Raw genomic sequence first — 12,365 nt, forward strand, 5'->3', positions numbered from 1 at the left:
CTGGAGTGGCCTCCAGGGCTTCAAAGTAAGCTTCAGGTTAGTACTTTATTCTGTTAGGCGCTAGATGATTCTATTAGGGTTTCTCGTGTCCAATGAGGCTTCATAGAAAAGCTTAAGTTTGGATCTTTTGTTTTGCCCGGCGCCAGACGAATCTCCTGGGGTATGGGGTGGCCCACGGGGTTTCAAATCTTCGGATCATTTTGGGCCTTCTGTTCTGGCACCACCAGAAGATTCCCTTTCGGTTCGGCGGAGTGCTGAGGGCTTAAAATAAGTCCTTTCTTTGGGAATTTTGTTGTGACTGGCAGCACATGATTCTATTGTGGTTATGCGTGGTCGACGGAGCTTCAAAGTAAAGCTTTAAAGGGCAGCTTTTTCAAGGTTGGCCTCAGCCAATTCTATTGTGGTTTCGCATGGCCCAGAGGGCTTAAAAAGCGTTAGATTGGAAGTTTTGTTCTTTCAGGCGACAGACGATTATATTTGGGTTTAGCTTGGCTTAAGGTGTTTGGAAGTAAAGAGTAAGTTTGGGACTTTCTTTTCGTGGCGGGTGTCAGACGATTCCATTGGGATTTGGCGTTGGCCACAGGGCTTGAAAGTAAAGCTTCCTTCTGGAACGTTTGATCTGGCCAACACCAAAAGATTCTATTGCGGTTTGGCTGGCGCATATAGCTTGAAATTAAATCCTCAGCTTGAAGCTTTTGTTCTGGTTTGCGCGAGACGATTCTGTTGTGGTTTGGCGTTGCCCATGGGTCTCCAAAGCAGATTACTAGTTTTGAACTTTTATTCTAGGCTTCAAAGTAAAGCATCGGTTTGGGACTTTTTTTCTGGTTACCCAAGAGGGTTCCCCTGTGGGTTTAGTGTGGTTAATAGGGGCTCAAAGTAAAGCTTTTCTTTGGAGCTTATGTTATGGCTAACAGCACACGATTCTATTGTGGTTTGCCTGTCCCACGGGGCTATAAAGTAAAGCTTTCCTTATGTTCTTTTGTTCTAGCTGCCGCAAGACCGTAGTAGTGGGGTTTCGCGTGGACCAGAGGGCTTCACGGTAAAGTGTAAGTTTGAAACTTTTATTCTGTCTGACCCCAGATGATTCTTTTCGGATCTGGCGTGGCGTAAGGGGCTTCAAAGCTTGAAACTTTTGTTCTAGCTAGCGCGAGAGGATTTTGTTGGGGTTGGTCGTGGCCAACAAGGCTTCAAATTAAATCGTCATTTTGGAACTTTTTTTTCTGGCTGAAACTAGATGATTACATTGGCAGCAGACAGTTCCATTGGTGTGTACCGTGGAGCACGCGGCGTCGAAGTAAATACTCAGTTTGGGATTTTATTTTCGAGCTGGATCCATTAGGGTTTGGCATGAGCGAGGGGCTTCATATTAAACCTTTAATTTAGGGATTTTTATTCTGGCTGGCGTGAGACGATTTTATTAGAGTTTGGGCTTTAAAGTATAGGTTCTGTTTGTGACTTTTCTTCATGGCTTTTCGTTGTGGCTGGCGCCAGTTGTTCCTGTTAAGGTTCGTGCTACCGACAAAGCTTCAAAGTAAAGCTTCAGTTTGGTGTTTTTAATTTGGCTGGCACCACACGATTCTATTGGAGTTAGGGTAGCCAACTGGGCTCCAAAGTATACCTCCTGTTTGGGACTTTCTTTGGCTGATGGCACACGATTGCTTTGAAGTTTACCGTGTCCGAAGGGGTTCAAACTAAAACTTCAATACGGGAATTCTGTTAAGGCTGGCGCCAGATGATTGTGTTTGGATTTGGCGTGAACCACGGAGCTTGAAAGTTCTGGCATCTTTTTTCTGGCTGTCTCCAGACGATTCCATTGAAGTTTGGTGTTGACCACGAGGCTTCTAAACAAAGCTTCAGTGTGGAATTTTAATCTGGCTGGCGCCAGTCGATCCTATTGGGGATTGGAGTGGCCCATGGAGCTTCAATGTAAAACTTCAGTGTGAAACTTTTGTTCTGACTGGCGACAGAAGATTCCATTTGGGTTTCGCTTTCGCTTGAAAGTAAAGCTTCAGTCTGTAAATTTTAAGCTCGATGGCGCTAGAGGAATCTACTGGAGTTTGGGGTGGCCCACTTGACTTAAGAATATAGCTTCAGCTTATGACTTTTTTTTGGTCGGGCTGAGGCCAGATGATTTCATTGTGGTTTGCCGTTGACGACGGGGCTTCAAATAGTTTGGGACTTTTGTTAAGGCTGTCGCCAAAGGATTGTATTGGGGTTTGTCGTGGTCCATGGGGCTTCAAACGAAATTTGCAATTTGAAACTTTTGTTGTGGTTATCGCTAAACGATTCTATTTGGGTTTGGCAAGGCCTCCAGCGCTTCAAAGTAAAGCTTCTATTTGGGACTTTTTTCTTATAGGCGCTAGACGATTCTATTTGGCTTTGGCTTGGACCGCTAGGCTTCAAAATTAAGCGGCAATCTGGAACTTTTGTTCTGGCACCACCAGAAGATTTTTTGGGATTGGCGTAGTGCCTGGGGCCTAAAGTAAATCTTTTCTCTGGGACTTTTGTTGCCACTGGCGGCACACGATTTTATTTGGGTTTTGCTCTGCCGACGGAGCCTCAAAGCAAAGCTTTAATATGGGAGTTTTTTAAGGCTGGCGTTAGACGAATTTATTGTGGTTTTAGGTGCCCCACGGGGCTTTACAGTAAAACATCCCTTTGGGACTTTTGTTCTGGGTAGCGCAAGACGATTCTCTAGGGCTTTCCGTAGCTTCAAAAAAAAAAAAAAAAAAGCTTTAGGTTTAGCGTTTAGTTCTTGCTAGCAACAGATGATTTTATTTTGGATTGTATTTTCCCATGGTGTTTATTAGTAAACAAAAAGTTTGGGACTTTTTTCTGGCAGGTGTTGGAGACGATTCCATTAGGATTTGGCGTTGCTCACAGGGCTTCAAAGTAAAGCTTCAGTTTGGTACTTTTAATCTTGCTCTGTAATGAGGGTTTGCTGTGGCCGAAGAGCGGATCTGTTTGCCCACAGGGCTTCAAATTTTAGCAAAAATTTGAGCCTTTTGTTCTGGCACTTCCAGGTGGTTCCCTTTTGGTTTGGCGGAATTCGAGGGGCCTAAAGTAAATCTTTTCTTTGGGACTTTTGCTGACTGGCGGCAAGAGAATCTTGTGGTTTAGTGTGGATTACGGAACTTCAAAATAATGCTATTATGGGACTTTTTAAGGCTAGCGTCAGATGATTTTATGGTGGTTTTAGATGACCCACGGTGCTTTACAGTAAAATTTCCCTTTGGGACTTATGTTCTGGGTGGCGCCAGATGATTCTATTGGCCTTTCCCGTATCCCACGGTGTTTCAAAAAAAAAAGAAAAGGTGTCAGGTTCGAAGTTTTGTTCTTGCTCGCAACAGATGATTGCAGTTAGGTTTGGCGTTGCTCATGGTGCTTGAAAGTAGAACATAAGTTTGAGACTTTTTTTTGGAAGGTGTGAGAAATGATTCCTTTGATTTTCGGCGCTGATTGTAAGGTTTCAAAGTAAAGCTTCAGTTTGGGACTCTTAATCAGGCTCTGCCAGACGATTCCATTTTGGTTCGAAGTGGTCCATGGAGCTTCAACTTAAGCTTCAGTTAAGAAATTTTGCTTTAATGACGCCAGATGATTCTATTGGGGTTTGACGTTGTCGACGGGGTGGCCCACTATGTTTGAAACTGTACCTTTGTTTAGTACTTTTTTTTTTGGCTAACGACAGGCGATTCAATTGGGGTTTGCCGAGGCCGAGGTGGCTCAAACTAAACCTTCAGTTTGGGAGTTTGGTTAAGGCTGGCGCCAGAGGACTGTATTTGGATCTGATGTGTCCCACTGGGCTTGAAAGAAAAGTTTGTTTTGAAATTTTTATCTTGCTGGCACCAGACGATTCCATATAGATATAGTGTTGCCCACGGTGCTTCCAAGGAAATCATGTGTAGAATTTTAATCTGGTTGGCGCCAGTTGATTATTTTGGGGATTGAAGTGGTCCATGGAACTTCAAATTAAAGCTTCAGTGTAAAACTTTTACTTTGGCTGGCACGAGACGATTCCACTGGGTTTTGACGTGGCCTGCGAGGATTCAAATCAATTAGGGTTTGACTTTGTCCACTGGGCTTCAAAGTAATACTTCAGTTTGGGACTTTCAATAAGGCTGGCGGCAAAGCATTGCATCAGGGTTCGGCGTGGCCCACGGGGTTTCAAAAGAAATCTCCAAATTGAAACTTTTGTTGTGGCTATGGCCAAACCGATTCTATTCGCGTCTTGAGTAGCCTACATGGCTTCAAAGAAAAACTTCATTATGGGCCTTTTTCTGCTAGGCGATAGACGATTCTATTAGGGTCTGGCTGGTCCCACAGGGTTTCAAAGAAAAACTTAAGCTTGGGATTATTCTTCTGGCCGGCGCCAAAGAAATTTTTTGGGGTTTGTGGTGGCCGAAGGGACTTCAAATCCAAACATTGAGTTGGGCCTTTTGTTCTGGCACCACAAGACGGTTCCACTTTCAGTTTGGCGAAGTGCAAGGGGCCTTTGATAAATCTTTTCTTTGGGACTTTCGCTGTGACTGGCGGCAAAGGATTTTCTTGTGGTTTAACGTGTCCGATGGAGCTTCAGAGTAAAGCTTTAATATGGGAATTTTTTAAAGTCTGGCGTCAGACGATTCAATTGTGGTTTTAGGTGGCCCATGGTGTTTTACAGTAAAACTCCCCTGTAGGACTTTTGTTTTGGTGGGCACCACACGATTCTATTGGGCCTTCCCGTAGCTTGAAAATAAAGCTTTAATATGGGATTTTTTTTAAGTCAGGCGTCAGACTATTCTATTGTGGTTTTAGGTGGCCCATGGGGTTTTACAGCAAAACTTCCTTGTAGGACGTTTGATCTAGTGGGCGGCAGATGATTCTATTGGGCTTTCCCGTAGCCCAAAGGGATTCATAAAAATAAAATGCTTCAGGCTGGAAGTTTTGTTCTTGCAGGCAACAGCTAATTTCAATTTGGTCTAGCGTTACCCATGGTGCTTGAAAGTGAAACATAACTGAGACTTTTTCTCTGGCTGGTGTCAGAGACGATTCCATAGGGCTTCAAAGTAAAGCTTCTGTTTGGGACTTTTAATCTGGCTCCGCTAGACGATTCCATTGAGGTTTTGCTTCGTCTAAGGAGCTTCAAAGTTAAGCTTGAGTTTGGAAATTTTATTTTGGATGGAGCCAGATGATTCTATTGTGGTTTGATGTTGCCGACTGGGTCGCATACTGGGCTTCAAAGTGTTCCTTTGTTTAGGAGTTTTTTTCTGGCTAACGACAGACGATTCCAATGGGGTTTGCAGTGGCCGAAGGGGCTCAAACTAAAACTTCAGTTCGGGATTTTTGTTAAGGCTGCCGCCAGAGGATTGTATTTGGATTTGGCGTGACCACGGTGCTTGAAATTAAAACTTCAGTTTTGGATTTTTCTTTTGGCTTGCCCCAGACGATTCCACATAGGTTTGGTGTTGCCCTAGGTGCTTTTAAGCGGTGTCAGTCTGGATCTTTTATATGGCTGTCGCCAGTCGATCATATTAGGGATTGAAGTGGCCCATGGAGCTTCAAAGAAAAGCTTCAGTGTAAAACGTTTGTTCTGGTTGGCGCTACACGATTCAATTGGGGTTTGGCGTAGCCAACGGGGCTTCAAATTAAAGATTCCCTTTGGGACTGTTTTCCTGGCTGGTGACAGACGATCTCCTTAGGGTTCACTTTCCCACGGGGCTTCAAAGTAATACCTCACTTTAGGACTTTAAATCTCGCTTGTGTCAGACGAATCTCTTGGAGTCTGGAGTAGCCCTTTTGACTTTGAAGCATAACTTCAGCTTGGGATTTTTTATTTTGGCTGACACCAGACGATTTCATTGGGCTTTGACTTAATGACGGGCTTTCATATAAAACTTCAATTTGGGGCTTTTTTAAGGCTGGCGCCAAAGTCTTGCATGGGGTTTGGTGTGATCCACGGGGCTTTAGTATAAATCTTCAATTTCAAAATTTTGTTGTGGCTATGGCATCTGGAGTGGCCTCCTCTGTTAAGGTTTGCGTATCCCACGAGACTTCAATGAAAAGCTTAGTTGTGGGACTTTTGTTTTGGCCGGCGCTAGACGAATCTGCTCGGGTTTGGGGTGGCCTAAGGGGCTTCAAATTTAAGCATGAATTTGGTTTTGTTCTAGCACCACCAAAAATTTCCCTTTTGGTTTGGTGGAGTGTAAGGAGCCTCAAGTAAATCTTTTCTCTGGGACTTTTGTTGTGACTGGCGGCACAGGATTAAAGTGGGTTTGCGTTGCCGAAGGAGTTTCAACGTAAAGCTTTAATATGGGAATTTCATAAGGATGGCGTCAGACGATTCTAAAGTAGTTTTAGGTGGCCCCACAGATTTTACAGTAAAACTTTCCTTTGGAACTTTTGTTCTGGGTGGCGCCAGACGATTCTATTAGGATTTTTCGTAGCCCATAGAAATTAAAAAAGGCGTCAGGATGGAAGTTTTCTTCTTTCTGGCAACAGATGAATTCATTTTCGTTTGGCGTTGCCCCTGGAGTTTGAAAGAAAACATAAGTTTGGGACTAATTTCTGGCAGGCGTCAGAGATGATTTTTTTCGGTGTTTGGCGTTGCCCACAAGGGTTTAAGGTAAAGCTTCAATTTGGGACTTTTAATCTGGCTCCGCTAGACGATTCCATTGAGGTTCAAAGTGTTCTAAGGGCCTTCAAACTTAAGCTTCAGTTTGATTTCTATTTCTTTGATCGCGACAAATGATTCTATTGGGGTTTGATGCTGTCGACGGAGCTTCAAATTAGAGCCTCAGTTTGAAACTTTGAAATTGGCTGGCACCAGACGATTCTATAAGAGTTCGGGTGGCCAACCAGGCGTCAAAGTAGAGCTTTTGTTAGGGACTTTTTACTGGCTACAGACAGACGATTCCATTGGGGTTTGCCGTGGTCGAAGGGATTCAAACAAAAACTTCAGTTCGTGATTTTTATTAGGGCTGGCGCCAGAGGTGTGTATTTGGATTTGGCGCGACACACGGGGCTTGAAAATAAAGCTTCAGTTTTCGAATTTTTTTCTGGCCGGCGCCAGACAATTCCATATAGGTATAGTGTTGCCCACGATGCTTCTAGGCAAAGCGTCAGTTTAGAATTTCAATCTGGCTGGCGCCGGTCGATTATATCGGGGATTGGAGTGGACCATGGAACTTCATATTAAAGCTTTAGTGTAAAACTTTTGTTCTGGCTGGCGCTAGACGATTATATTGGGATTTTGCGTGGCCTCCGGTGTCTCAAATTAAAGATTCGATTTGGGACTGTTTTCTCTGGCTGGCGACATACGATTCCATCAGGGTTTCACTTTGCCTAGGGGCTTCAAAGTAAAACTTCATTTTAGGACTTTTAATCTCGCTAGTATCAGACGAATCTATTGGAGTTTCGAGTGGCCCTCTTGACTTTAAAGTATAGCTTCAGCTTGGAATTTTTTTTTCTATTTTGGCTGAAAACAGACGATTCCTTTGTGGTTTACCGTGACGACGGGTATTCAAGTAAAACTTCAGTTTGGAACTTTTCTTAAGGCTGGCGCCAAAGCTTTGCATTAGGATTTGGCGTGGTCCACTGGGCTTCAAAATAAATCTTCAATTTGAAACTTTTGCTGTGGCTTTGGCCGTGGTATTCTATTGGCGTCTGGAGCGGCCGCCAAGGCTTCCAAGTAAAACTTCCATTTGGGACTTTATTCTTCTAGGCGCTAGACGATTTTGTTAGGGTTTGGTGTGTCCCACAAGGCTTCAAATAAAAGCTTCGGTTTGGACTTTTCTTGTGTCTGGTGCCAGACGAATCTATTGGTGTTTCGGGTAGCAAACGGGGCTTCAAATATATCATCAATTTGGGCCTTTTGTTCTGGAACTACAAGAAGATTCCCTTTCGGTTTGGTGGGGTGCAAATGGCTTAAAGTAAATCTTTTCTTTGGGACTTTTGCTGTGGCTGGCGGCAAAGGATTCTGTTGTCGTTTTGCGTGGCCGACGGAGCTTCAAAGTAAAGCTTTAATATGGGACTTTATCAAGGCTGATGTCAGACGATTCTCTTGTGGTTTTAGGTGGCCCACGGGACTTTACAGTAAAAGTTCCCTGTAAGACTTTTGTTCTGATTGGCGCCAGACAATTGTATTCGGCTTTCCTGTAGCCCACAGAGCTTAAAAAAAAGAACTCTGGTTGGAAGTTTTGTTTTTGCAGGCAACAGATGATTTTAATTTGGTTTGGCGTTGCCCATGGCGCTTGAAAGTAAAACATAAGTTTAAGACTTTTTTTCTGGCAGGTGTCAGAGACGATCGCTTTAGACTTTGGCGTTGATCACATGGCTTAAACGTAAATCTTCAGTTTGGGACGTCTAATCTGGCTCCGCTAAACGATTCCATTGAGGTTCAACGTGGCCCAAGTGGGCTTCAAAATTTAGCTTCAGTTAGGATATTTTGTCTTGGATGGCGCGAGATGATTCTATAAGGGTTTGACGTTGCCGATGGGGTGGCCCAATGGGCTTCAAAGTATAGCTTTTGTTGAGGATATTTTTCTGGCTAACGATATACGATTCCATTAGGTTCTGCCGTGTTCTAAGGAGCATAAACTAAAACTTCAATTCGGGATTCTTTTTAAGGCTGGCGCCAGAGGATTGTATTTGGATTCCGCGTGACCCACGGGGCTTGAAATTGAAGCTTCAATTTTGGAATGTTTTTTTTTGGCTAACGCCAGATGATTCCATACAGGTATATTGTTGCCCATGATGCTTCTAAGCAAAGCATCAGTTTAGAATTTTTATATAGCTGGCGTCAGTCGATCATATTGGGGACTGGAGTGGCCCATGGAGCTTTAAAGAAAAGCTTAAGTGCAAAAAGTTTGTTCTTGCTGGCACTAGACGTTCCTTTCCATTGGGTTTGCCGCGGCCAACGAGGCTTCACATTAAAGATTCAGTTTGGGACTGTTTTCCTGGCTGACGACAGAAAATTCAATTAGGGTTTCACTTCTTCTATGGGGATTCAAAGTAAAACTTCAGTTTAGGACTTAATCTTACTGGTGTCAGACGAATCTATATGAGTTTGGAGTGGCCATCTCGAGTTTAAAGTATAACTTTAGTTTGGGATGTTTTATTTTGGCTAAAACCAGATGATTCCATTTTGGTTTGCCGTAACGGCGGGTTTTCAAATAAATCTTCAGTTTAGGACTTTTCTTAAGGCTAGAGCCAAATCATTGCATTGGGGTTTGGCGGGTTCCAAATGGCTTCAAAAGATATTTGCATTTTGTGATTTTTGTTTTGTCTATGGCAATCGATTCTATTGGCGTCTGGAGTGGCCTCCACGGTTTCAAAGTAAATCTTCTATTTGGGAGTTTTTCCTGTTAGGCACTAGACAATTCTGTTAGGGTTTGCGCATCCCATATGGCTTCAAAGAAAAGCTTAAATTTGGAACTTTTCTTGTGGCCGAAGCGCTAATCGAGTCCACTGGGGTTTGGGATGGCCAACGGGGCTTTAAATATTAGCATCAATTTAGGCTTTTGTTCTCTTTTGGTGTCGCGGAGTCGATAGGGCCTAAAGTAAATCTTTTCTTTGGAACTTTTGCTGTGACTGGCAGCAAAGGATTCTATTGTGTTTTAGTGCGGCCGACGAAGCTGGATATAAAGTTTTTTATAGGATTTTTTTTTAAGGCTGGCGTCAGATAATTCTATTGTGGTTTTAGGTGCCTCACGGGACTTTACAGTAAAACTTCCTTCTGGGACTTTTATTGTGCGTGGCGCCAGACGATTCTATTGGGCTTTGCCGTAGCCCACCGGACTTAGAAAAAAAAGCACCACCAGAAAATTCGCTTTTGCTTTGGGGAGTGCAGGGGCCTAAAGTAAGTCTTTTCTTTGGGACTTTTGCTGTTACTGGCGGCAAAAGATTCTATTATGGTTTAGTACTTCCGACGAAGCGTCTGATAAAGCTTTAATATGAGAATTTTTTAAGGCTGTCGTCAGGTTTTAGGTGGCCCACGGGGCTTTACAATCTAAATTCCCTTGGGAACCTTTGTTCTGGTTGGCGCCAGACGATTTTATGGGCCTTTCCTGTTGCCCATAGGGCTTCAAAAAGAAAAAAAAGAAAAGAAATGAAGGCGTCTGATAATAGTTTTTTTGGCGCTGCCGCTGGTGCTTGAAGGTAAAACATAACCTTCAGACTTTTCTGACAGATGTCAGAGACGATTCCTTTGTTGTTTGGCGTTGCCCACAAGGGTTCAAATTAAAGCTTCAGTTGGGGCATTTAAATCCGGCTCCTACAGACAATTCCATTGATGTTCGAAGTGGTCTATGGGGCTTCAAAGTTAAGCTTCATTTAGGAAAATTTGTTTGACATGGCGCCAGATTATTCTATCAAGGTTTGACATTGCCGATAGGGTGGTCCAATGGGCGCGAAAGTGTACCTTTGTTTAGGACTTTTTTTCTGGCTAACGAGAGACGATTCCAATGGGGTTTGCCGTGGCCGAAGGGTTCAAACCAAAACTTCAGTTCAGGATTTTTGTTAAGGCTGCCGCCAGAGGATAGTATGTGGATTTGCCGTGACCCACGGGGCTTTAAAGAAAAGCCTGTTTTGGATTTTTTTTTCGCTTTTTTTCCTGGCGCCAGACGATTCCATATAGGTTTGGTGTTGCTCACGGTGCTTCTATAGAAAGCGTCAGTTTGGAATTTTTATGTGGCTGGCGCCAGTCGATTATATTGAGGACTGGAGTAGCCTAGGGGGCTTCAAAGGAAAGGTTCAGTGTAAAACATTTGTTCTGACTGGTGCTGCACGATTCTATTGGGGTTTGGCGTAGCCTACGGGGCTTCAAATTAAAGATTCCGTTCAGGTCTATTTTTTTCTGGCTGGCGACGGTTTCAAAGTAGAGATTCAGTGCTGGACTTTTAATCTCTCTGGAGCCAGACGAATCTTTTTGAAGTTTGGAGTGGCCCTCTTGATTTTAAAGTATAGCTTCAGCTTGGTATTTCTTATTTTGGCTGAAACCTGACGATTCCATTGAGGTTTGCCTTGACGCCGGGTTTTCAAATAAAACTTCAGTTTTGGACCTTTCTTAAAGCTGACGCCAAAACATTGCATTAGGGTTTGGCGTGGTCCACGGGGCTTTAGAAGTAATCTCCAATGTTGTAGCTATGGTCAAACGATTTTAATTGCGTCCACAGTGGCCTCCAGGGATTCAAAGTAAAGCGTTGATGTGGGACTTTTTTGTTAGGCACTAGACGATTCTACTAGGGTTTGGCGTGTCAGAAAAGGCTTCAAAGAAAAGCCGGCGTCAGACTAATTTTTTGGGTTTTGGGTGGTCCTTGGGGCTTCAAATTTAAGCATCCATCTAGGTCTTTTGTTCTGGCGCCACCAGATGATTCTCTTTTGGTTTGGTGGAGTGCATGGGACCTAAAGTAAATCTTCTCTTTGGGACTTTTGCTGTGACAGGCGGCAAAGTATTCTATTTTTGATTTTGCGTTGGCTGTCGGAGCTTCAACATAAAGCTTTAATATGAGACGTTTTAAAGGCTGGCGTCAAATAAATCCATTATGGTTTTAGGTGGCTCATGGGGCTTTACAGTAAAGCTTCCCTTTGGGACATTTTTTTTGGGTGGCGACAGACGATTCTCTTGGCCTTTCCCGTATCCCACAGGGCTTAGAAAAAATACATCAGATTGGAAGTTTTGTTCCAACTTACAACGGATGATTTTAGTTTGGTTTGGCGTTGCCCGTGGTGCTTGAAAGTGAAACAAGAGTTTGAGATTTTTTTGGCAGATGTCAGAGATGATTCCTTTGGGCTTTGGTGTTGATCACATGGCTTCAAATGAAGCTTGAGTCTGGGACTTTTAAATTGGTTCCCCCAGACGATTCCATTCAGCTTCGAGGTGGTCCAAGGGGCTTTAAAGTTAAGCTTAAGTTTTGTAATTTTGTCTTGGATAGCGTCAGATGATTCTATTGAGGTGTGACGTTGCCGACGAAGAGGCCCACTGGACTTCAAACTATAGCTTTTGTTTAGACGATTTGATTGGGAGTTGCCGTGCCCGAAGGGGTTCAAACAAAACTTTAGTTCTGGATTTTTGTTAGGGCTGCCGCCAGAGGATTGTATTTGGATTCAGCGTGCCCAATGGGTTTGAAAGTAAAGCTTCACTTTTTGAGTTGCTGTGGTTATTGTGGTTTAGTGTCGCCGACGAAGCTTCAAAGTAATGCTTCAATATGGGACTTTTTTAAGGCAGGCGTCAAAAGATTCTTTTGTGGTTTTAGGTGGCCTACAGGGCTTTACAGTAAAACTATCCATCGGAACTGGTTGTGGGTGGCGCCAGACGATTCTATTGGGCATTTCCGTAACCCACAGGGCTTAAAAAAAAGACTTAGGTTAAAAGTTTGTTGTTCCTGCTA

Source organism: Panulirus ornatus, chromosome 20 (genome assembly GCF_036320965.1).
Source record: "Panulirus ornatus isolate Po-2019 chromosome 20, ASM3632096v1, whole genome shotgun sequence".
NCBI lineage: Eukaryota > Metazoa > Arthropoda > Malacostraca > Decapoda > Palinuridae > Panulirus > Panulirus ornatus.